We start from the raw sequence: 25787 nt of genomic DNA, 5'->3' as shown, positions 1-25787 counted from the left end.
GCCACAAGCTTCCCGGTCAGTTCTCAACAAAAGACTGCCCCTAAAAGCCCTAAGTGGCAACCCATTCACCTTCCCTCTCACTCTAGAGAAAAGAGCTTTTCTCTTTCCTATCTGCTTTCACCTTCACTTAATAAACTTTCACTTCACTTCACCCTTTTCTATCCATTAGATTCATTCTTCGACTCTGTGAGATAAGAACCCTGCAATCCTGCAACAATAGGTCATTTCTTTTTATTGCAGAATAATATTTCATTTTATGAATGCACCACAGTTTTTCTATTCACCTACTGAAATGCTTCTTGGTTACTTCCAAGTTTGGGCAATTATGAATAAAACTGCTGTAAACATCCACATGCAGATTTTTGTGTGATCATGTTATCAACTCATTTGGGTAAATACTAAAGAGTGTGGGGGCACCTGGGTGGCTCAGTTGGTTAAGCGTTTGCCTTCGGCTCAGGTCATGATCTTGGGGTCCTGGATGGAGTCCCATGTCAGGCTCCCTGCTCAGTGGGAGTCTGCTTCTCCCTCTCCCCTCGCTCATGCTCTCTCTGTCTCTTAAATAAATAAATAAAATCTTTTAAAAAAAACAGCGTGAATGCTGCATCATATGGTAAGAAGATGCTTAATTTTGTAATAAATTCCCAAGATGTCTTCCAAAGTGGCTGTACCATTTTGCAGTCCTATCAGCAATGATTGAGAGCTCTGCTGCTTCATATTCTCATCGGTATTTGGTATTGTCAGTGTTTTGGATTTTTGCCATTCTGATAGATATGTAGTGACATCTCATTGCTGTTTAACTACACTTAATTTCAGTTAATTTTAACTGAATTTAATTTCAATTTTAACTGAATCTAATTTTCAGTTAATAATGGATATACAATCAGAACATAATTGCTATAATTTTGTTCCCATCCCCATTTTTCAGTTGACATGCATGTAGCAGATATTGGACAAAACTGTGTTTAGAGATTGAAGCAAATGCAGTTGACCCTTGAACAATGTGGAGACTAGGGGCACCAACCCCACACACAGTCAAAAATCTGCATATAACTTTTAGTTCCCCCAAACGTAACTACTAATAGCCTATTATTAACCAGAAGGCTTACAGACGACATAAACAGTAGGTTAACACCTATTTTATATCTCATATGTGTTATATTCTATATTCACACAATTAGGTAAACTAGAGAAAAGAAAATGTTACTTAAAAAATCATAAGAAGGAGAAAATACATCTATAGTAGTGTATTTATTGAAAAAAAAATCCATGTATAAGTGGACCCATGCAGTTCAAACTCATGTTGTTATTCAAGGGTCAAGTGTAATACCAGCTGCAAGAGAGTTTAGGTTTTTCTATTTGCCTGAACTTGGCATAAACTTTAATATTCAGAATGAAATCCAATATTCTTGGATGACATGGTAATAAAACATTTTAGCATAAACACTTTAGTATCTCCTCTGGGAGAATTTAGCCAAAAGACATGAATCATTAGAGATAAAATAGTGGAGTAGTTTATTTGCTCAAATATTTATATAACAATAAAACATCAGATATGCAGAAAGGTTACACCCCTATGTAATATGCATTAAATAATTACAACTACTCTTCAACATCAAAACGTAAAAATCATCATATAAATACTTATGAAAGGGTTATGTTTAACCAGCAAAACTAATATATTAACAATATTTGGGGATATTTATGTCTTTATCATAACTACAAATATATTTATTTTTCCATGTTACTCCTCAATTTCACCCTAGCCCTTCCATCTATAGGGACAGTTTGTTTGCCTTACTTGCCTAAAATTTTCTTTTATGGGTTTGTGGAGGTAGGACATTAACTTCTTGTTTTCTTCCTCCACTCTATAAAGTGAACTTAAAGTTTCTTATAACCTTCCTTGGAATAGAAATAGCCATAAGAAAGTTGTAACAAGCAAGTGATACAGTACTGTAAATCAAAATGCAATTGGTAATAAGGCCATACATAAGTTAGTTACAGATTGATTTTTCCTTGCTAATTGATTTCATGTCAATCTTGAGCTTAAATACTATGGATCAGGGACTGAAAATTAATTTAAATCATATCTTTACAGGAGCACCTGTGTGGCTGTCAGTTAAGCGACCGATGCTTGGTTTCTGCTCAGGTCAGAACCCCATGGGTCATAAGATCCAGCCGCACCTGGGGCTCCACACACAGTGAGGAGTTGGCTTGAAAGATTCTCTCCCTCTCCCCAGCTCCCGCAACTTGCATGCTCTGTCTCAAATAAACAAATAAAATCTTAAAAAAATAAAATAAATATTTATTTATCTATTTGACAGAGAGAGAGAGTGACAGGGAGTGTGAGAGACAATCTGAAGCAGACTCCACACTGAGCACAGAGCCCTAAGGGGGTTCAATCCCACAACCACGAGACCATGACCTGGGCCAAAACCAAGAGTAGGAAGCTTAAGCGACTGAGCTACCAGGCACACAATAAATAAATCTTTAAGTGATATCTTTACAATATACACAATATAATAGTTCTTACTGCTCTGTTCCTAATGCAAAACATTAAATGTTGTTCTCAAGCTTAGCATTTTTGGCGTCATAGGAAACATAATTAAAACTGGTCAATGAGGAACTATGAAATAGTATTGTACATATATGAGGTCGAACTATTTGTTCTTGGTTGATTGTTGAAGAATATAATTCTGTGTTTAAGTAATTGAATAAAATATTGTGTTTTTAGATTCTAATAAGAAAATAAAACCTTGAACTCTTGGTTACCTAACTCATCAAAATTCTAGTTGTGAGAATTGATTTAATGGCAGAATACCTGAAGGGATTCATTTCTATAGGTATCCAAAATTTAATCCTAAAATCAAGCTAGAATATGAAAAACCTGGCCCTCATATCTTGGTCCCTAATTAATATTACTTCCACTGAAATAAGCGTTAAGTCTGTATCTTTGACTTACAATGGAAGATGTTATGGATAAAGACTCTATTCATACATACTGTTGCCAAGAACATAATACATACTTTATGAGAACCTAACAGAAACATAATGTCTTAGAACTTAACTTTAGGAAAAGCCTTTTTTCTTCTAAGCAGTCATTTTTATTTTTTTCTTTATACCACTGTAAATAATAACAACAAAATTAAGAAAGTCATCATTTTCTTCATTTTCTATGTATTAGGCACTATTCTTTGCTTTATTATATGTGTAATAATACATTAAATTTTCACATAAAGCATATGAGATAAGTACTATTCTCATCTTTTTAAAATTTTTTTTTAAGATTTTATTTATTTATTTGAGGGAGAGAGGGAGAGAGAGAGAGAGAGCATGAGCAGGGGGAGAGGAAGAGGGAGAAGCTGACTCCCCAATGAGCGGGGAGCCCAATGTGGGGCTCAATCCCAGGACCCTGGGATCATGACCTGAGCCGAAGGCAGACACTGAACTGACTGAGCCACCCAAGTGCCCCTCTCATTTTCTAAACTACACAGTTTGATGTTTGATTCATATCATACTTCATTCAAAAAAACTTAAAGCAACTTAAAAACTATGCATAATATAACAAGGTGAAATAAGAAGATAAAATTAGGACAAATTAAAAATATATATATATTTGAGTGAGAAAAAAAAACAAAACCATACTGTGTATTACTGCTCATTTTCAATACATAAACAGAGACTGGTTAATTATCAAGCTCATTTTCTTTTTCTCTTTACTCATGGGGTACAAAGGAAACTTCACTTCTCAGCTGCTCTTACAGTAAGGTATCAACACAGGACTGAGGTCTGACCAATAAATGTGAGCAGAAATGAGGTATGGCAGTTCAAGACTGGGCTCTAAAACCTCCTTTCTCATCTTTCATGCTCCATTTTCCCCAACCTATAGGCTATATTTTGATGCCCAAGGCAGCCTTGAAAGCCAAAAATTGCAGATGGACAAACTTCTGTCAACACAGGTCCTTGAAAGTTGATGTACAGAGAATAAAAGAAAAAAAATGATACTGAAATTGTCCCAGTGTTAAACCAACTAGAGGCAAAAAGCACAGTTTATTAAAAGTAATTCTTGACTGTGGAGGTTAAAAATTATGTAGTCAGGCTATTTTGTGAATGAATGTTAAGCTTAATTTGGGGGCTCCTTAAAAGCATCCGGAAGTAGAGATGGATGGTCAAGATTTCAGGCAATCCTCAGGAGTACTGTTTCTTTCAATTTACTGTTTGTTGAATGTTGGGAGTCAGAAGTTTTTGTGTTTTTTTCCCTGAAAAGTCCCTAAATATAGATATACCATGCTTGTATTTAAAGGCAGAACTATGTGCACATAAAAGTCAATTGAGTTAACATCCTCTCTGGAAAGTTGAAGAATCTAAGGGGAGACATGTCCAACTTGGGATGCATGTGAGATAAAGAAAACCCTGGAAATAAGATTTTGTTTTGGTTTTGTTTTTTTTGTGTTTTGTTTGTTTATTTGTTGCCAAAAACAATTATATGTACATTGCACTACAAGAACAAGTGGGGGCCTGTGCTTTGAAAGTTGTACAGGGTATTTGCTTTTTATTGCTGTGAAACAAATTAACCAAAAATTGGCAGTTTAAAGCAACATTTATGCATTAGCTCCTGGTAGTGGAGGTCAGAAGTCCTGCATAGCATAGACAGGTTCTCTGCTCAGAGTATCACAAAACTGAAATCAGGTGTTGAGGGGGCTGAGTTCTTGCCTGGAGGCCCCAGGGAAATTTATGCTCTTCAGCTCATTCAGGTTGTTGGCAGAATTCTTTTCCTTGTAGTCATAAGATTGAGGTCCCCATTTCCTTGCTGCCTGGCTGCCAGAGGCCATTTTAAGTTCCTACAAATTGTCTACATTTCTTGACCATGTAATCCCCTCCATATTCAGAGCTAGCTACAGAGAATCTCCCTTGTACTGAATCCACCTCACACTCTGAATCTCTGACTTCTCTTTTTCCTAAGCTTTAGACTCAGATTTAAAGGGTTTATGTGATCAGGTTAGGTTCACCCATTAAGATAATCTACCTATCTTAACGTTAACTGATTTGGGACCTTAATTTAATCCGGGAAACCTTTTCATAGCAACATCTAGATTAATGTTGGATTGAATAAACAAGAGAAGTTGTGAATACATGGTGGTCCAAGAATTTTGCCTTAGAATTCTGCCTACCTCATTCCATAGAGATGGCCAGAATTGTGGGGAACTGGAAAGAGAAAAAGTTTTTCCTAATGACAATCTGTGAAGTATGGGGCATATTTGGGACCTACTTTAAGCAATTGTGAGAGGATCACTGGATATGAATTCTCTAATTCTCTATGCTAATCTGATTCTCAGCCATATTATATTCTTAAACTTATCTTCCTTTTAACCTAAATTGCATCCCTATTCATTTCATCTTTTGTTTTATTTGTAAGCAATATTATGTTTTTTTAAGATTTTATTTATTTATTTATTTATTTATTCATCAGAGAGAGAGCACAAGCAGGGGGAGCGGCAGAGGGAGAGGTAGAAGCAGGGTCCCCACTGAGCAAGGAGCCCGATGCTGGGCTCAATCCCAGGACCCTGGGATCATGACCTGAGCCGAAGGCAGATGCTTAACTGACTGAGCCACCCAGGCAAACACAATATCATGTCCCTAGTGGAGACAGGTTGGGAAATAAAGACATTTCAAAAAAGGACCCTTTTTCTATTACTTCTTTTTGTTCTGAGATTACACAAAAATGTTATGGTCTTACCAAGTGGAAAATAAGTGATATAAAAAAAGATGTAAAGGAGTATTAGGTAGCTTCTCTTAGAGAAAAAAATACACAAAGCCTGTTTGGTGAATGATATAGACCGGACTTCTTTCCCAAAGCCCCTTAATCTGGGATTATACCAGAAAATTATTTTACTTCCGTAGTCCTAGAATTCTATTAAAATAATTATTAACTATTGGGTAAAAATTATCAAAGCTGTAATAAAATACAGTAAATTAAAATATTTGAAACTTCATATATAGTAGTTTTTCAGTGCCTGGAAATTATGTGGATTTTAATAAAATAATAATGAAATAAATATGATGTCTTTTTAAAAATGTACTAGACATATACCATGTAATTTTCAAGGAAAGGGCAGAAGAAACGCTATCTTTGAGCCTTTGAAATGCTCATTTATTCCAAAAAAACACTGAAATTATACATTGGCTTAGAATGTCTAGTGTCTTTTTCAATTTAAAAATCACAAAACTGCATGCTTCAGTAACACTGCTCTATTAAAATGAGATCTTATGAAATTTTCAAGTTGAAGAAGACTTTGTGATTGATGGATGTATAAAGCATCATCTTTCTATCATCCTCAATCTTTCTTCATTTGGGAGTAGAATCATCTTAGCAAGCATTATGCTCTATTGGTAACTTTAGGGAAAAAAAAACAACAACACAACACTGAACTTAGGATCCCTGAAAGTTATTCATACATTTTAAAAAATAAACACCCTGCAGAAAAAAAATTTAGGTTTTTTTCATTTAGGTTTTCCAGCACCTCTATAAACAAAGGGGGCATGTACTTCCTCTAATAATGGTGTGTATGTGTGTGTGTGTGTGTGTGTGTGAATGAGAGCAAGGGGCGGGGAGAAACACATGCTAAACATATTGGTTTATGTGTCTGTAAATGAGGTGAATACTAAGAGGACATCTTCTATAGTATTTCTTTTTGATTAAGCCATTTGTCAAAATGATGGCCTTCTTATGTGGGTGATATATTGCTTTTCCTAGGAAGATGGACTTGACTACTGGGAAAAATTTAGGCTTTGATATGCTACATAACACTATTTGGATTTCATTGGAAAGGTAAGTAGAAAAAATTATAAAGTATAAAGAAAATATCTATTCTTAAAAAAAAATCTCTTTAATTGAAATGTATCAATTTGAGAAAAATAACTTTTTGGGAAATATCAAACCTTCAGAGAGGTATTCATTATTTCTACTTCAAAGTAAATAATCACTGTCAATACAATTTCCTTAAGGTAGTGACAGACAATGTGTCAAGTCCAAGTCCAGGGAGATATATATATATATTTGATAATTACATTACAAAGTTAAAAAATAGAATGAGCCACATGTGAACAAGGATTTATTTTAAAGATGTTTTCAGGACTTACAAACATTTAGTGTAATACATACTGGACACTAGAGGCAAAGAAAAACTAAAGACAAGCATGGTAATCAGGAAAGGGGCCTGACTGTGAAGTCTATAACTAGTTCTAGGGCTCTCATCAAATTTCTAAAACTCATTAAGACTCAGTTTCCCCATAAATCAAGGGGGCAAGTAATGCTTCATACATGGGATTTTGTAAGAATTCAATACACATGGTCAACAAATAATTATTGAGTGCCAACTGACTCAATGACTATGATAGGTACTAGGGAGACAGAAATGAACAAAACTGTCACTATTTTTTTAAGTTTTTATTTTAATTCCAGTTATTTAATATACAGTGTTATATAATTTCAGGTATACAATATAATGATTCAACAATTGCATACATCACCTGGTGCTCATCATGACAAGTGCACTCCTTAATCCCCATTACCTATTTAACCCATTTTTCCCACCCCTCTCCTCTCAGGTAACCATCAGTTTGTTCTCTATAATTAAGAGTCTGTTTCTTGATTTGTAGATGACATATTATCTCTAAAGACTCCACCAAAAAACTATTAGAACCAATAAATGAATTAGTAAAGTTGCAGTTTATATAATCAATATATAGAAATCTCTTGTTTTTCTATACACTAATGACAAACCATCAGAAAAATAAATTAAGAAAATAGTTCCATTTACAAGTTCATTAAAAAGAATACCTGAGAATACCTAGGAATAAATTTAACCAAGGAGGTGAAAGATCTGTACACTGAAAACTATGAAATTGATAAAAGAAATTGAAGAAGACACACATATATAGAAAGGTATTCCATGTTCCAATACATGTTCATGGATTGAAAGAATTAATAATGTTAAAATGTTCATACTACCCAAAGCAATCTACAAATTCAATGCAATCCTTAAAATTCCACTGGCATTTTTTTCATAGAAATAGAACAAACAATCCCAGACTTTGTATGAACTACAAAAGACCCTTAATAGCCAAACTAATCTTGAGGTAAAACAAAGATGGAATTATCATGCTCCCTGATTTCAAACTATATTTGCAAACCTATAGTTATCAAAATAATATAGTGTTGATGTAAATACAAACACATAGATCAATGGAACAGAATAGAAACCCAGAAATAAATTCCTGCATATATGGTCAATTTATTTATGACAAAGGAGCCAAGAATATACGATGGGAAAAGGACAGTCTCTTTAATAAATAAATGGTGCTGGGAAAACTGGGCAGCCATATGCCAATGAATGAAACTGGACCATCTGACACAAAAGTTAACTCAAAATGGATGGAAGACTTGAATGTAAGACCTGAAATCACAAAACTCCTAGAAGAAAACATAGGCAGTAAGCTCATTGACATAATTCTTAGTAATATTTTGTTTTTAATTTGACACCAAAAGCAAAACAACAAAAACAAAAACAAACAGGTGGGACTACATTGAACTGTAAAGCTTCTTCACAGCAAAGGAAACCATCAAAAAAATGAAAAGGCAACCTACTGAATGGCAGAAAATATGTGCAAATCATATGTTTGATAAGGAGTTAATATCAAAAATGTATTAAAAACTCATATAATTCAATAGCAAAGAACCAAAACACTCATATCATTCAATAGCAAAGAGCCAAACAATCCAATTAAAAAATAGATAAAGGGGGCGCCTGGGTGGCTCAGCCGGTTAAGCGGCTGCCTTCGGCTCAGGTCATGATCCCTGGGTCCTGGGATCGAGCCCCATGTCCGGCTCCCTGCTCAGTGGAGAGCCTGCTTCTCCCTCTCTCTCTGCCTGCCTCTCTGCCTACTTGTGCTTTCTCTCTCTGTGTCAAATAAATAAATAAAATCTTTAAAAAAAAAAATAGATAAAGGATCTGAATAGACATTTTCTCAGAGAAGACAGACAGAAAGCCAACAGTATATGAAAAGATGCTCAACATCACTAATCATAAGGGAAATACAAATCAAAACTATAATGAAATCACCTCACAGCTATTAAAATGATGATCAAAGACAATAAATAACAAGTGTTGGTGAGGATGTGGAGATAAAGGACTCCTCATGCACTGTTGGTGGGAATGTAAACTGGTGCAGTCACTGTGGAAAACGGTATGGAGGTTCCTCAAAAAATTAAAAACAGAACTACTATACAATCCAGTAATTCCACTTCTGGGTATATATATGAAGAAAACAAAAATATTCATCAAAACGATATATTCACCATTATATTCATTACTTATAATTGACAAGATATAGAAACAACTTAAGTGTCCAATGATGGATAAATGGATTAAAAATGTGGCATATATATATATATATATAAAATGAAATATTATTTAACCAAATAATAATAATGAAATTTTATCATTTGGGACAACATGGATAGCCCTCAAGGGCATTATGCTAAGTGAAATGAGTCAGACAGAGAAAGATAAATCCCATACTATTTCACTTATATGCAGAATCTTAAACAAACAAGCTCATAGATACAGAGAACAGATTGGTGGTTGCCAGCAGGGTAGGTGGTAGGCAAAATGGGTGAAGATAGTCAAAAGGTACAAACTTCCAGGCATAAAATAAAGAAATCATGGATAAGGATCTAATGTATGGCATAGCAACTATGGTTAATAATACATTATTTCAAATTTAGAAGTTTCTCAGAGTAAATCTTGAAAGTTGTCATCACAAGAAAAAATAATTTATTAACTGTATATGGTGATGGATGTTAACCAGACATACTATAGTGATCATTTCATAATTTATCCAAATATCGAATCATTACAATGGACACCTGAAACTAATATAATATTTTATGTCAATTATACCCAATAAAAATATTAAAAAATAATAAATATGCAGAAACTATATGAATACAGAGTTATACAAGACAGGGAAAAAAACCACATCACACTTGTGGTAACACTTAAAAAATACAAATCTATGCAAAGTTGTGAAAAAAAAATTTCATTGAGACAGAAAGACTTTTTGTTCAGTGCGGAACAAGCTTCAAGATTTTAGTTCGTATTCCAAGTCAAGATTCTTGAAAATCATTAAAGTGTGGGTTCATCATTTTTTTCCAGTTACAATAGTTTCACTTAAAACCACCTAAATGAGAAGCACCAAATGAAAAGAAGTGACTGCAGTAAACAAATGGGATTGCAAATCATCTTCTCCATCCCTATCATATCTGTATCAAAGTCACGCTTTGATGTCCTTCTAAACACTGGAGGGAAGTACCCCTATTAATCCAGGAGGAGGCAAGAAAGATGTCCCATTTGCTACCACAAGAAGGTTAACAGTTTAACATAACTCTGACTCTCCTGTGAGAATTAGCTTAGAAAGGTAGAGTATAATTATTCATCATTATGGATGTACAAGCCTGGCCTCATTAATCAAGTTGAGATGAAACAGATCACTTATTATTACTGTAAATCTTGGGTTTAAAATAACTAGCACTTTAAATATGCTTTATGTTTGGTCAAGTAGGAAAAGCCCATTTGAAATTTAAAAGGCTACACTAGTTGGAAATTATTATCCTTTTTAAAAAGCACTTCAGAGGGGAATATGTTCATTGTAGATCAAGAAATATTCAAGGAGCTAGTGCTGAGTTTTTTATTTAAGAGACCAGCTCAAACACAATGTGTAAAGCCCTTGGATCCATAATCAAGATAGGAAGGATCATCTAGGCATTTAAGTATAGCTAAGCCAATCCATGATAATTTCTTCTGACTGAGATAGAGCACAATATCACACACTCTGCGGAAGCAATGTTAAGATTGAACAGATGCAGACAGCAAAGAAAGACAGGATTTTAGGATGTGGCCTGCTAACAAAGGTCCTTAAGTCGGCCTGCCTGTAAGTTCGCTGGGCGCCTGTTGTGCTTATTTGTATTAAGCAAGGATAGTGAAATAAACTTTTGGGTAAGCCTAGGTTATATGCTTTTCGTTGTTGGTATCCTTTACTGGTAGTAATTTGGATTTTAGAAGGAAGCATTACTTTTTCAAATCCCCACAGCCAGATTTGCCATTTCCTTTTTAATGTCAATAAAACAACAAAAGAGCATATCAAGTGACTTATTGTTCAAGTAGAGCATAAGATCCATGAATGCAAGGACATATTTATATTGGTTACCACTCTATCTTTAGCACGCAGTCTAGTGCCTGATATGGTTAGCCACTCATTTAGTGGTTGTTCAATAAATGAATAAACAAATCACTTCTTAAAAAATAGTTACTATTATCCCAATAATAACTGTCACTTTTTAAGTAATTATGATGTGCCAGGCACTCTATAAACGTATTATGCAATACATTATTAACAAAATTCTTATAAAGTAGGCATGGTTATTATCCTCATTTTATAAGTAAAGATACAGTAGTCCCAAGGAGTCAAATACTTTACCAGTTATACATAGTAAGTGGTGGTGCAACAATTCAAACCCAAGTAATCTGGTTCTAGATTCTGTGCTCCTAACCACTGTACTATCCACTCTATCCAATTTCATAGGAGTTCACACATTATTGTTATCTTTCAGCCAATCTTGAAATCTTCATATTCCACAAGCTTTGGTTCAAGTCCTCTTCAAGCCTTAACTCTCTTAACCACCATCTTCTCTGCTACAAAACATTATACTGGTGGCCATCAAATTTGTATCCCCCATCACGATCTCAGCTTGGGTATCCCAAACCCAGTAACACACAAAACTTCTGGATACCTTGTCTCAGTAAAAGGTGCCGACCTCCAGGAAAATAACCTGGAATTGATTGGAAATGCCACAATACCTCCCTGCCTTATCAGCCAATCCATTATAAAGTCTTTTTTAATTCTCCACTCTACATGTTCTTCAGCATCTCTCATCTTCCCTGCACTCTAATCAAAGCCGCCATTGCCTCCCACCTTATTCTGAAAAACCTCCTCTAGTGATTTTGAGCATTTTCTCTTGCCTCTTTCAACCCACTATCCATAGTGGAACAGCCCCAATCGTTAAAAAACAAAGTAAACAAACCAACAGACGCGAGACCTGGTTTTAACATTTTCCTACATAAAACCCTTGAATGGCTTCTCCATGTATTTCAAGTAAAGGGCAGGATCCTTAACGGAGCCTAAATATCCTTGCATGTCCTGGTCCTCCTCTCTCTCCAGCCTCATTTCTCACCTTTTCGCCTGGCTTCCTATCTCACAGTCCTCTTGGAACATTTTCAGTTCTTTAAACGTGCCATGCTTCCTTCCACTGAAAGACCTTTGCACATGCTCTTCCCTTGCACTGAAATTCTTCTGGTCCTCTTCTCAACCTGACCCTGTGAACACCTACTGATCCCTTTTGTCCCTAATTATATGTCACTATCATAAAAAAAAAAAAGTTCCTCCAAACTTCAGTTTAGGTTATGGCACCCTGTTACACATTCTACTAGAACCCAGTCTTTTCTTCCAAATGAAAATCATACATTTATTTATTTATTTATTTATTTATTTATTTATTTATTTGATTTTGGGGGGGGCGGGGTAGGGGCAGACAGAGAATCTTAACCAGGCTCCATGCCCAGCGCAGAGCCCGACACGGGGCTCCATCTCATGACCCTGAGATCCTAACCTGAGCCAAAATCAAGAGTCAGTCACTTAACCGACTGAGCCACCCAGATGCCCCACAAATCATAATTTTAATTTAACTTTATGTTTATCTTCTCCACTCAAATATCTGCCACAGGAGGTTAGGATCAGGTCTTCTATTTTTAAGTAGTCTCTGCACTCAACGTGGGGCTCGGACTCACAACCCCAGAGATCAAGCATTCCATGCTTTACCTCCTGAGCCAGCCGGGCGCCCCAGGATCAAGTCTTTCTGATCCATAACCATCTAACACAGTGCCTGAGTAACAAATGTGTCCAAAAATATTTACTAGCTATGTAATCCATTTGTAACTGAGAACCAACTAGGACAGCAGCAAGTAAAATCTATGGTTTCTGAGTTAACTTCAGTTAATTTTCAAGTATGTCTCTTCGTTTAGTTTAGCTTATCTACAGAGTTTAACTAAATTAAGTATTTATTTTTCAAACCACAGACATTGTAAAAGTAACAAAGAATGAAAGAGACCCACAATTTTGAGCTTGTGGACAAAAAAGAGGCAGAAGTGGCACCAGGTGCTCCTCCCGCTTAACTCCTGCTCCTGTTTCCAAAGTAAAAAATGTCCTTGTTCTTGCTCCAGCTGGATGTGGGAGGTGAAAACTTTTCAAGACCCCTCGTACACCAAGTCTTGGCAGCAACCAGTTCTCTGCTGTTGCTTTGCTTATTCTAAAAGGAAATGTGTTTCGTAGAGTCACGTCTCAAGAGTGTCAAGGAAAAAGTTAAGCTGTGACCCTCTATAGCCTCACCCAGTGGCTCGAAACATTTAACACATAACATATATAACAGTTTTTCTGCCCATGTTCCCACTGTTGCATTTTGCAAAGAGACAAGATCGTATTGAAGATGAACAGGAAGGGATGAGAGATATTGTTGCTGCCATATTGGAAAGTACAATCTGCCGTAGGTCTCAGAAGTTTCTTCCAATTTAATTCTCCTTCTAATTAAGGAATAAAGAAGAGAAAAAAATTCAAAAATCATCGGGCTTGTGCTATGAAGGAAACTAGAAATGTTTCTAATTTATGGAGGAGTAAATCCACATCTACTTAAAACTCTGAGGGGTAAGACGCTCAGCTTAGAACAATTTCAGGCCCAAAGTGACTTTGTTTCTTCACTCCATAGTATCCTAATATATCTTTTCTAATAAATGATTGCTTTAGCAGTGATGTCCACAGGCCTCAGTGAGACGAGTGGACATGTAGTCTGACTCTGCCAAATCACATAACTGAGTGTTATAACCCTGTTTGCAGTTTAAAGTCCATATCCTGTATTTTGGGCACAGAGAGAGAAATATCACCAAATGAGACACAACTGTTGCATCTTATAAACATAGACTAAGTTGTTTGCCATATACATACCATGTATCACCACTTTTCTTTAACAGACTCAAACTGACATTCTTTATTATATTTATTTATAAATATATTTATAAATTTATAAAAATTATTTATAAATATATTGTATTTATTATATTGAAAAGATTGTAGCATGATGATTAAAGACTTGAGCTTTAGAATCATCCTGGGTTTAAATGTCAAGCTTAGCACTAGTCTATGACTTTGATGATGTTATTAAACCTTCAAAATTCAGTTTCCCTAGTGTAAAGTGATACTAATAGTATCTTTCAGAGGATTTTTATAAAGATTAAATGAAGGGGCACCTGGGTGATACAGTCGGATAAGGGTCTGACTCTTAGTTTTAGCTCAGGTCTTGATCTCAGGGTCATGATGTTGAGACCCATGTCAGGCTCCACAGTAAGCACTGAGTCTGCTTAAGATTCTCTTTTCCCTTTGCCCCTCCCCACCCCCATGCACAGGCTCTCTCTCTCTAAAATAAATAATTTTTTTACAATTTTTTAAAAAAGGATTAAATGAGATAACGCATATAGAGTATTATGTTTCCTGAAAAACATAGGGTCTCAGTGAATTTTAAATATTATTATTATTATTATAGAGAATGAACTATTACTATTGAGATCTTTACTATCTCCAAGAAATCTAGAATGAAAGTTTTCATTGTTAAAACATGTAATTTTAGGGACGCCTTGTTGGCTTAGTCGTTAAGCGTCTGCCTTCGGCTCAGGTCATGATCCCAGGGTCCTGGGATCGAGCCCTGCATGGGGCTCCCCACTCAGCGGGAAGCCTGCTTCTCCCTCTCCCACTCCCCCTGCTTGTGTTCCCTCTCTCGCTGTGTCTCTCTCTGCCAGATAAATAAATAAAATCTTTAAAAAAAAAAAAAAAAGAACCCAGTCAGCCATTGCTATAGGCTGCTCATGATAACATGAGACTTTGTCTAGAATTTTGTATTTTTCAAAACTCTAACATACATTTTCTCAAACAAGTTGTCAAAAAGGTCATAGATCTTTATGGTGGGAACTTCCTTGCAAATCAAGTCCCAAATAGTTCAGAAACAAAAGATGAAAAGTGCCATAGCATTTTTCAAATACAAATTTGAAATTGTTAAGCTCACTACTTTGCTGACCAAAAGTCATTAGAAAGACTGCATTAAATTTTCAATTTTTAAGTTACCTCATTATGTAGAAATCATTCTGAGTGAGTTATTTTTCATAGATTTAAATATAATCTTTAAGTATTTTACATAAAATTCCTTAAACTATATCTGTTTCAACCTATAAAATAATTTTCTTAAACAAATTTCTCTATCAGTGTGATTATTCTTTGGCTCTGAGACTCTGGAATTTGATGGTAGAACTGAAAGAAAGATAGAAAACTTAATTTGGTTGTAAATTTATAAGAATTAATAGGTAAATATTTCACTATCATACACTTTCAGTAGACCAGCAGAGCTGAAATGAATGCTTAATTAATATCTTTCAGTAACCAGATTGCTCAGTGACATCATATATATGGAAGCAGATAAAATGTGTGTATGTGTTGTTTGTGTTGGGGTGGGGGATTGTTTTACACACACACACACACACACCCCCCCCACACAACCCAGATACACAATCACTATTCTGGTAACCCCAAATTTGGGACATAAATGTTTAGGATTTTTTTAATTTTATTATGTTATGTTAATCACCATACATTACATCAGTAGTTTTTGATGTAGTGTTCCATGATTCATTGTTTGCGTATAACACCCAGTGCTCCATTCAATACGTGCCCTCTTTAATACCCATCACCAGGCTAACCCATCCTCCCACCCCCCTCCCCTCTAGAACCCTCAGTTTGTTTCTCAGAGTCCATAGTCTCTCATGGTTCATCTCCCCCACCGATTTCCCCCCCTTCATTTTTCCTTTCCTGCTATCTTCTTCTTCTTTTTTTTTTTTTAACATATAATGTATTATTTAAGGACACAAAAAATAACTGCTTATGTCTTCTAAATAAATTTCAATAGAGAATAAGATGACTGCAATCATCATTAAATTAGTGATTTTTAGAAAGTACTTCATATTCAAATAGATTGTTAAAATATAGTTCAAATATAGTTTCTAATGGAAATAGAATCATAATTGCCAGTAGAATAAATTGATTTTCCAAAAAAGTGAAACCTAAAAAAACTGTTATTTTGAGATCAAGGGACCGATTTTTTTTTTTAGTGTCAATTGGCAAATTCTGTAAGCGATGCATAATATTCTATAATGCAATTTAATAAAAAAAATAGTTTTTTAATTCATCCTTTAAGTTTAATCTACTAGAATTTTAAAATCTGGATCTCACCTTCTATAACAATGGCTTAAAAAGACCCACCCAGCTCTCGATAATAATTATTTATCTTTGACTTTCCTCTGCAATAATACCAGCACCACACGGTAATGATTCTACAATAGCCTACATTTTCAGTTCTTACATCACAGTATTTTTTTTAAATTTCTCTTGGTCTATACTTTATATGCCAATGTAAAACGTTTAGTAGATTTTGCTTCTTTTTTCCTTAGTTATATCTTCTAAATTCTGGAGGTTGTTAGTAACACCTCCACTAGATCCAAATTTTATGCAACTCTAGTTAATATTTTCAACGCTTTATCAAGAGCCAACCTTTTTAGCGGTTTGTTATTTTTACTGCTTTGCTTTGAGAAACTTCATCTTAATCTCATTTTCACTTGATAAAACACTGTCTGTGAGAAAATAATCACTTTTTTTTGTACTTAGAGATGTTTCTAAAAGATTTTCTTTAATCCGTAGATTATTACAGTTCCTAAGATATTTTAGAAGCCATGAAGCCAAACTTATGGCAGATACTTTTTTATATGCTGTACCTCCTTCAATCCTGACCATAAACCCATGATGTGGTAATTACTAATCACTTTCATACCAGAGATAACTGGGATAATAGTGATCTAACTTAATAACTTAGCATACTCAGGAAATGACTTACTCCAAATTCTAGGTATTTCTCTTATATATTCTTGCCTTCTTACTGATTGAAGGTGCACGTGCCCATCAACATGATACTCCAAGACCAAAAGCATTAAAGGACTTGATTAAGATTAAAGAGTTTAAAGACAAAGATAAGATTAGGTGCCAAGATAAAAATCTCCAAGTCCAGCTCCTAACAAATATCAGGCAGCATGCAGGACATTGGAGAACAAAGATAAATGGCACACATTCCCTGCTCTTGACAGTATCTCAGCCTGGTGAGAAATATAATCACACTATTAATAACAATATGTGAATGATGGTATCTATGGGATCACGGAAGAATAGGGCTGCTGATGCTTAGGGAAAGGTAGGAAAGCTATTACGCAAGAAGAGACAGTTTGAATTGGGTCTCAAAAGCATGAGCAGGAGTTATGCAGAGTGAAAGGGAAGAGTATGTTTCAGGAAGGGGCAATGGCCCGGGCAAGCAGGCAACGAGACAGCAGCCTAGCCATGACACATGACACTGGAAGAGGGAATTACAAAATGCTTCCCATGCTGTAGTGCCTACCAGGGATTTTGTGCTTTAGGTAATGGGACAGGAAACCCTCACATCTCTTTTCTTTTTTTCCCAGAGAAGTAACATTTTCCAATTCACGGCTTAAAAGGTAACACTGACAACAACATGAAAGAGATTTTTTTTATTATTATTATGTTATGTTAGTCACCGTATAATACGTCATTAGTTTTTGATGGAGTGTTCCATGATTCATTGTTTGTGTTTAACACCCAGCGCTCCATATGCCCTCTTTAATACCCATCACCGGGCCAACCCATCCCCCCAACCCCTCCCCTCTGAAACCCTCAGTTTGTTTCCAGGAGTCCATAGTCTCTCATGGTTCATCTCCCCCTCCGATTTCCCCCCCTTCACTTTTTCCTTCCTTCTCCTAATGTCCTCCATGCTATTCCTTATGTTCCACAAATAAGTGAAACCATATGATAATTGACTTTCTCTGCTTGACTTATTTCACTTAGCATAATCTCCTCCAGTCCAGTCCATGTTGATGCAAAAGTTGGGTATTCATCCTTTCTGATGGCTGAGTAATATTCCATTGTATGTATGGACCACATCTTCTTTATCCATTTGTCTGTTGAAGGGCATCTCGGCTCTTTCCACAGTTTGGCTATTGTGAAAGAGATCTTAAATGACACTGATATTCAGGGTGCCTGGGTGGCTCAGTTGGTTAAGCTGCTGCCTTCAGCTCAGGTCATGATCCCAGGGTCCTGGGATGGTGCCCCATGTCGAGCTCTCTGCTCAGCAGGGTGTCTGCTTCTCCCTCTGTAGGGATGAATGTATGTGTGTGTGTGTGTGTGTGTGTGTGTAATTTAAAATATTAATAATATATATTTCTAAGTATATATTTTATATGTATAAATATATTTTCATATATTTAAAATATTTATTTTTTTAGTTAAAGCTGCATTTTTATATAATGGTAAGCTTATTTTCCTATGATATGTATATAAGCTCTTAAAATATATTTTCTATCTCTAGCACTAAAAATAAAAGTACTTTAAGGAATACTGAGTATCCTATATAACTATATATATATATATATATATATATACACACACACACATATATATATATATATATATAATTTATGTATTTCCTAAGTTGTAAACTCTTCCTTGTTGGATATGGAGAGTCTGGGCCTATCTTTAAAATCATCTTGCTGTCTCAGTAACCATTGCTCTAACAGGCAGATAATTCCTTTATGCCCAGAGATTGTGACTGACATAGCTGTCTCAGCAACTCTGTTAATAATTAAGTAATGCTGACACCTCCTTTAGGTTGAATTCTAGATCAGATGCCTGAATAATATTTTACTTTAGCATATCTGTTTAAAGATAGGAGAATGGCTGTACTGAGCCAGACTAATGATTCACTCAGGCTAGCATTCAGAATTCTGACCTCATCACCTTATTTTTCTTCTTAACACCAACGGGAGAGTCTCCTCACCCAAAAAATAAACATTCAAGCTTCCCTTGTACCACTAATTAGTGATTTGCCTAACAACCTCTTGAACATAAATGCAAAGTAGAACTTTCATTGAGGAGACTTGGAGAACAGGTAATTGCTTTCAAGTGTAATGGCATTGTAATGAAAGTGGAATAAGTCATAGTCTATAGTTCCACATGATAGAACTAAAGCCAAAGACAGAAGAAGCAGAGAGAAAGATTTCAGTTGGCCATAGGGAAAATTTTTAGAGATGTTGAAATTTGACTGGGTATATTTAGTGGATGGTTAATGAGAAGGAAGTTAAAATTTGGCAGGTGTTTTATAACGAGAATTAAATGTCAAAGAGTTGGACTGGAAAATGGTTGTCAAGTGGAGAGAAGGGGCTTAAGAAAAAAGAGTGTATGTATGATTCAGAAAATGTTTGTTGGGTTTATTCTGATATTCCTAATTTCAATTCCTTTTCCAAGCAGCTGTGAACCACTAGAATTGATGTTTGAATTTTCTATTTCTCTTAGAATTATTTTATTCTCCAACTTGAAGTAAGGCATTGCATTAATTTGAAAGGTATTGCTTGACTTTCTTTCTCATAAGATTAAACATTTTAGATTCAGATTAAACATTTTAACAGTAATATTTGAGATTTTAGGGAAAAAATAAAAGCTCTTCTTAAACCGTGAAACCACTTCTCAAATGTAACTTTTCTAAGTTAATGGTGCTCAATTTTATCCAATTCCAAGTCTTCATCTTCTGAACACAAAGTCCTAATTTTTCAGGTGTATTCATGTGGAAAGCTTACTAATAGGCATAATTATCATCTTAAGAAGAGTCTTTAATTTTTAAAATTCTTTATTAACCCAATAAAGTTTCATTTTCCTTCTGGTACAGAAGACAGAAATTTTAAACTTAGGTCACATAAAGTGACTCCTTCATCATAAGCTGTCTAACTTGATATTTCTCCAGGTGACCAAAGCCACGTATGAAGAGAATCATCATTTTGGGAACAAATGTTTAATAATGACACTTGTATTCTGCTATTTGAATTTCCCATGAAGAAAAAGCAAAGTGGCTCTTTTAATTAAAGACTCAAGTAATTAAGACTGCTTAAAAGAATTAAATTAAAAAAACCTTGAAAAGGAACTGATTATAAGGAAAATATTCTTTTGTATTTGCAACATAAGTTCTGAATTAACCCAATATCATGAATACTGAGCTTTATTATTGTAATTCTTCAATTAAAGATTTATCATCCATTAAAAAGTGTCAGTCTTAATATTCACCACTGCTTATTCTATCAAATACTACATGATGAAATTATTAAATTAAAATAATAGCAAATTAAAATAAACTCTACAAAGAAGCAAATATTTTATTTTCCTCAGAATTAGCAAGTAACTATTCCCTCTAAATTTTAATCTTATTAATAAGACTGAAGTTCCAGTAATAGGTTTTAGAAAATATTTCTGCTAACTATAAGGTTACGTTAAGTTAAATATAAACTATTTAAAAATCTCAGGCTGATTCTGTTACTTGTTTACATGTTGGGTATCATGTCTATGATGTTATATGGCCTGCATGTTGGCACAGTTACTTAAAAAGCTGTGCAGATGGAAGAGCAAAGATAGAATAGTGCTCAGACTATTCTGCCAAGGCTAAGGAATTCCTCTATAACAGAGTTGAAGATTTCCTAGAACGTCACATCACCTTTTTCTGCAAAGAATGTAAATTACCGATACCACCTGTTCAGCTCCTCTCCCAATTCTATTTGAGCAAATTTTTTTGCATCGATTAAAATGGCACATTAATCCAAAATTAGCTTCAAGAAATGAAGTCTGAGCTGACTTAATTCTCTCCACAATTTTCAAAGACTATATATGTACTATATCCATAGACACTGAACTTGATGAAGATTTTAATGCAGATTAAACTATCTTATGAAGTAGGACTTAACTTTACAGCTGTAACAGAGCAGTACAGTAACTGTGGTTACAAGTTACTACTTGCTGTTATGTATGAACCTGCTGAATAGATTTACACTCGGCACTGCATGTAGAATATAAATAGGTTAATAGTGCCATTTGAGATCACAGTTATTTAACATGACTATAGATACTCTACTTTCAATGTCAAGGACCCTGTGGGGGAAGTAGAGGTGTGGAGACTGACTTAAGAGCCAGGGTAAGGGTGGGAGAGAGAAGGGCGTATCTTTTTTCTTACATGTTGATAATTTACCTCTTAAACTCTGGTCTCCCCATATGTCACTCTCTGAGCTTCACAAAGGATGTCTCCACACTTGTACACCTCTGTTCTACTCTTTTCTAGAAGTTTTAAGGCTTCTTTAATTCTCACATTGCTTTCTTTGCTTTTTTTTTTTTTTTTTTTACTTTTTACGGTAATAATTTGTGTACATTTCTTTTATACTTTCTTTGTAAACTCTCTTGAAGACAATGAAAATGCTTAACCATCTTTGTATACCACCTAACATCACTTTCTTTTGTACATAGTTGTTTCTTAATATATAATTGAATAAATTCAGAGAAATGGGGGATGCATTCATAAAATATTGAAGAGATGGGGCACCTGGGTGGCTCAATTCGTTAACTGTCTGCCTTCTGCTCAGATCATGATCCCGGGTCCTGGGATGGAGTCCCGCATTGGGCTCCCTGCTCAGCGGGGAGTCTGTTTCTCCCTCTTCCCGCTCATGCTCTCTCTCTCGAGCTCAAAATAAATAAAGAAAATCTTTTCTTTAAAAAAAAAAGATATTGAAGGATATAATTGAGAGGATTTGGGAATTCCTTGAAGGTACATCAGTTGATTCTGAAGTCAGTACAAACATTTCATGGTGAGGAAAAAGAAGCACCCATCACCACAGTTGTTAGTACAATTTAGGTGGAATTGTCAGAGTTTTAGATGTTAAGCTACATTGGTAACATCTCTTTAGTGTTTACTTTTAAGAAAAATAAATACTAGAAGGTAATGAATGAAGTGAAGAATTTTACTTTCAGCACAGAATGACTACCTTTGAAATTATGGCAATTACTAATTTCTATGTGGTGGTCCTTGGTACCATGGCTGGGATAGTAGAAACACTGGATTTAATATTCCTATTACAGTTACACAAGAAAAACCTATCATAGTCGACTAAAAGGCACAAATATCAGATTCAAAATACTGGTTTTTCCATTTATGACTCACATCAAATATTTCTCTGAACCTCAGTTTCTTTTCTGCAGAATGAGTTCAATAACATACTCTTTACTAAGATTCCAAGGGAATACAGATATTTTGAAAGCCTTATTAACAGGTAGTGTTAACACTGAAAGATAGATTGATATGACTGCAAACCTACATAAAATTAGATTGGCTTTCAATTCATTTTAGTTATGTAGAACTCACCTTATAAAATAAAAATATATTTGGGTTGTTAAAATACCAACCCCATGATTTTAAATTGAATACAATAAAGTCATAAAATTCACAGCAATAGGTAAGCATATGTTCTAAAAAAAATTTTAAAGCAACATACGTTTCTCTTGTTTCAAATACCCTTGATTATTTTTCATATAACCCCATTTTGCTATAATCTGGGTTGATATAACATGTACGTATTTATGATCTTCAAGAATTATTATTATAAAATATTTTTGGTGTGAGAATGATAGTTATGTTAAAACAAGTTCCCATTTTTATAGGTACCTACTACAGTATTAGGGATGAAATGATATGGGGACTAGGTTTTGTTTTAAACTAATCCAGTGGAAAAGAAGAGCAATAGGGTACATGTTGATAAAATCAAATTGGCCATCTGTCAATAATTGTTGAGGCTTCGTTATGTATGAATGCAGTATATCATACCATTCTCTGCTTTGTGTGTTTTTGAAATTTTTCATAGTAAAAGGTCGAAAATAAAAAAGAAAAGAAAGGATAGAACTAAATATGATTTGCGGGTGATTTGATACTCTGGCAGCACGACCTGGAGACCTGTGTTTCTCATCTGAAAGAAGAGATACTCTTGAGAGTCTAAAGCCTCCACATTGTAAAGTTAAGTAGGGATGATCAAAATTTACAAGATGGAGAAGTTCTGAATAGGATAAAGGCATCTGATAGATGCCAACATCATAAGGACATGAGCTCCTCAGTCAGATAGAAAGAAGCAGAGTAGTGGTAGAAAGTAACAAACATTCAAGTTAAAGATTAAACAACAACTGAATGGGTTTTAAGAAGAGAAAGACATTTCAAGACCTAGCAAACAGAAGAAAGGGACTGGGTCTTGCATCTAGTCTCCTAGCATAGTAAATTAATGCCTTGGTGAGATAGAATTAATAAATGGATTCCCATGCAGCTCTGTCCTTAGAAATATCTTTAGGGGCTCTATATGCTTTGTACCTCTGTTTGTAAATTTCAATTTTATTTTCTCCACATTATAAATATATTGACATATTTACCACTAGAAAAAATACAGCCACTTAACCACAAGTTAAAATGAATACACCTCATAAGTGGCAGAACCTGGGTTTCTATCTAGGTAATTATAACTACAGTATACTGACTCACTTATGACAGCATGGCAGATTACAGATGCTAAGAAAGCCTGCCGCTGAAATTATCTAGATGCCACATAAAAAGTAAACTTTTGAATAACAACAAATTACTTTAAAACTCATGAGAAGGATTTTACTTTCTGCCATAAAAACAAAACAAAATAAAAACATGAAAGCATAGATGAAAATCTCTACCACTTTAAGGTAGATAAAGCTTGCTTAAAATTAAGACTCTCCATAAAAGACAACTTACTGATAAGTTGAACTTTACCAAAATTAAAATATTTTGCTCTTCAAAAGATATAATGAAAATGAAAATGCAAGCCTCAGATGAGAAAATATTTGATATTTGCATGTTTATTAATATGTTTATTCTCAAATAATATATGAGGGGTAGAATGAGTGATTAAAATATCAATTATAGAAATAAGACAAGCATCTTTGTATTTTTAATCTAATCTTTTAATCCCTGAACCCCTACTTCCATTTGAAGGGCTACCCAAAAGCATAGTCTAGAGGACTAGAATCTACACATTTTAGAAATTGTGGTTCTTATCTTTTTCATATTGATTTGTAGGAATTTTTTATGTATTCTGGATAAAAGTGGGTTTTTTACATATATGTATTGTTATATGTAATATATGTATTGCTGACACTTTCTTCTATCTGTGGTTTGCCCTTTCATTTGCTTACCAGTGCCTTTGATTAGCATAATTTTTAATAGCCAATGTATCAATTTGATAAATTGAGTTACATAAGCAAATCACAAAGAAATAGGTATCAGTGACCATCAAACATATGAAAAGCTATCTAATATCATTAGTCATCATGGACATGCAACTTAAAACAACATAGCATCCAAATGGATAAAACATAAAATTGGTGAGGTGATAGAGCAACTGGAATTTTTGTACATGGCTGGTGGAAACGTAAAATTGTTCAACCGTTTGTAAAAGTACTTTGGTAGGTAGTTTCTAGGGTAAGTCTACCTCTCCTATCACTCAGCCATTACTTCCTTATGTACCTACCCAAGAAAAATAAAGTATGTCTACATCAAGACTTGTAAATTTATTTCCATAACAGCGTTATTCATAATAACTTAAACTGCAAACAATCCAAATGTCTGTCACTCAGTAGATTGGATTTACAAACTATGTAAAATTAATAAAATGGGTTATTATTCATCAATATAAAAAGAACAATGCACTGATGTGCCTAGCAACATGAAGGAATTTCAGAAAAATTATGATAAGCCAAGGAAACCAGACAAAAATGTATATATTGTATGATCTCTTATATATGGAGCTCATGAGCAGCAAAATATTTAGGGTGATACTAATCAGAGTAGTGGGAAAATGGTTGACTCAGGAGTAGCGGATGGAGGGAGGGGTTGACTGGAGAAGGGTGAAAGGAAACTTTTTAGGATGAAGGAAATGATTTGGGGGATGTTAATACAAAGGCATACATTTGCGTCATCATTCTGAACACTTAAGATGATGCATTTTATAGTATGTAAATTGTACCTCAATTAAGTATTGTTAAGTGTTTTATTTTTTAATTAAGGCTTTTCTTCTTAAAGACTGGAATCTAAAATGGCTTGTCTAGTGTAATTGGTAATAATGTGTGTATACATACTTTTCAAAGATTAGCTAATATTTTTAAAATGCTTATGTTAAAATCACATACTTTTAGATATAGAAGAAAACTTCAGTATAATCAACTCCAATCCCATAATTTTATAGATATAGAAAATGAAATGCAGAGAAATTAATTGATTTGAATCAAACCAAATATTACATGAAAGCAAGACAGGAACTCTTACCCACTTCTCCACGTCCTACGTCCCCTACTGGTTGTTTCCATTGTACTCACTGCCTATTTTGATACCAACAACAACAAAAAAAAAAAAAAAGAGGAAAAGGAAAAGGAAGGGAAGATGAGAAAAAAAAATGCTAGGGGTTTCTTCTTAAGATACAATTTCTCATATATTTACAGCGATTTCATGAGAAATTTATATGTTGGATCTTGATGATTACTCACAAAATTGTTTTAACCAAAAGTGAAAGCTGGGATAATATCTGTAATTTAAAATAAGTGCAAAGATGGAGTCCAGATTATAAGTGGAAGTTTCCACAAAATGAAAATGCTTT

The sequence above is a fragment of the Phoca vitulina genome, unplaced genomic scaffold, assembly GCF_004348235.1.
Source record: "Phoca vitulina isolate PV1807 unplaced genomic scaffold, GSC_HSeal_1.0 scaffold3, whole genome shotgun sequence".
Classification (NCBI taxonomy): domain Eukaryota; kingdom Metazoa; phylum Chordata; class Mammalia; order Carnivora; family Phocidae; genus Phoca; species Phoca vitulina.
This window is presented reverse-complemented; position numbering follows the sequence as displayed.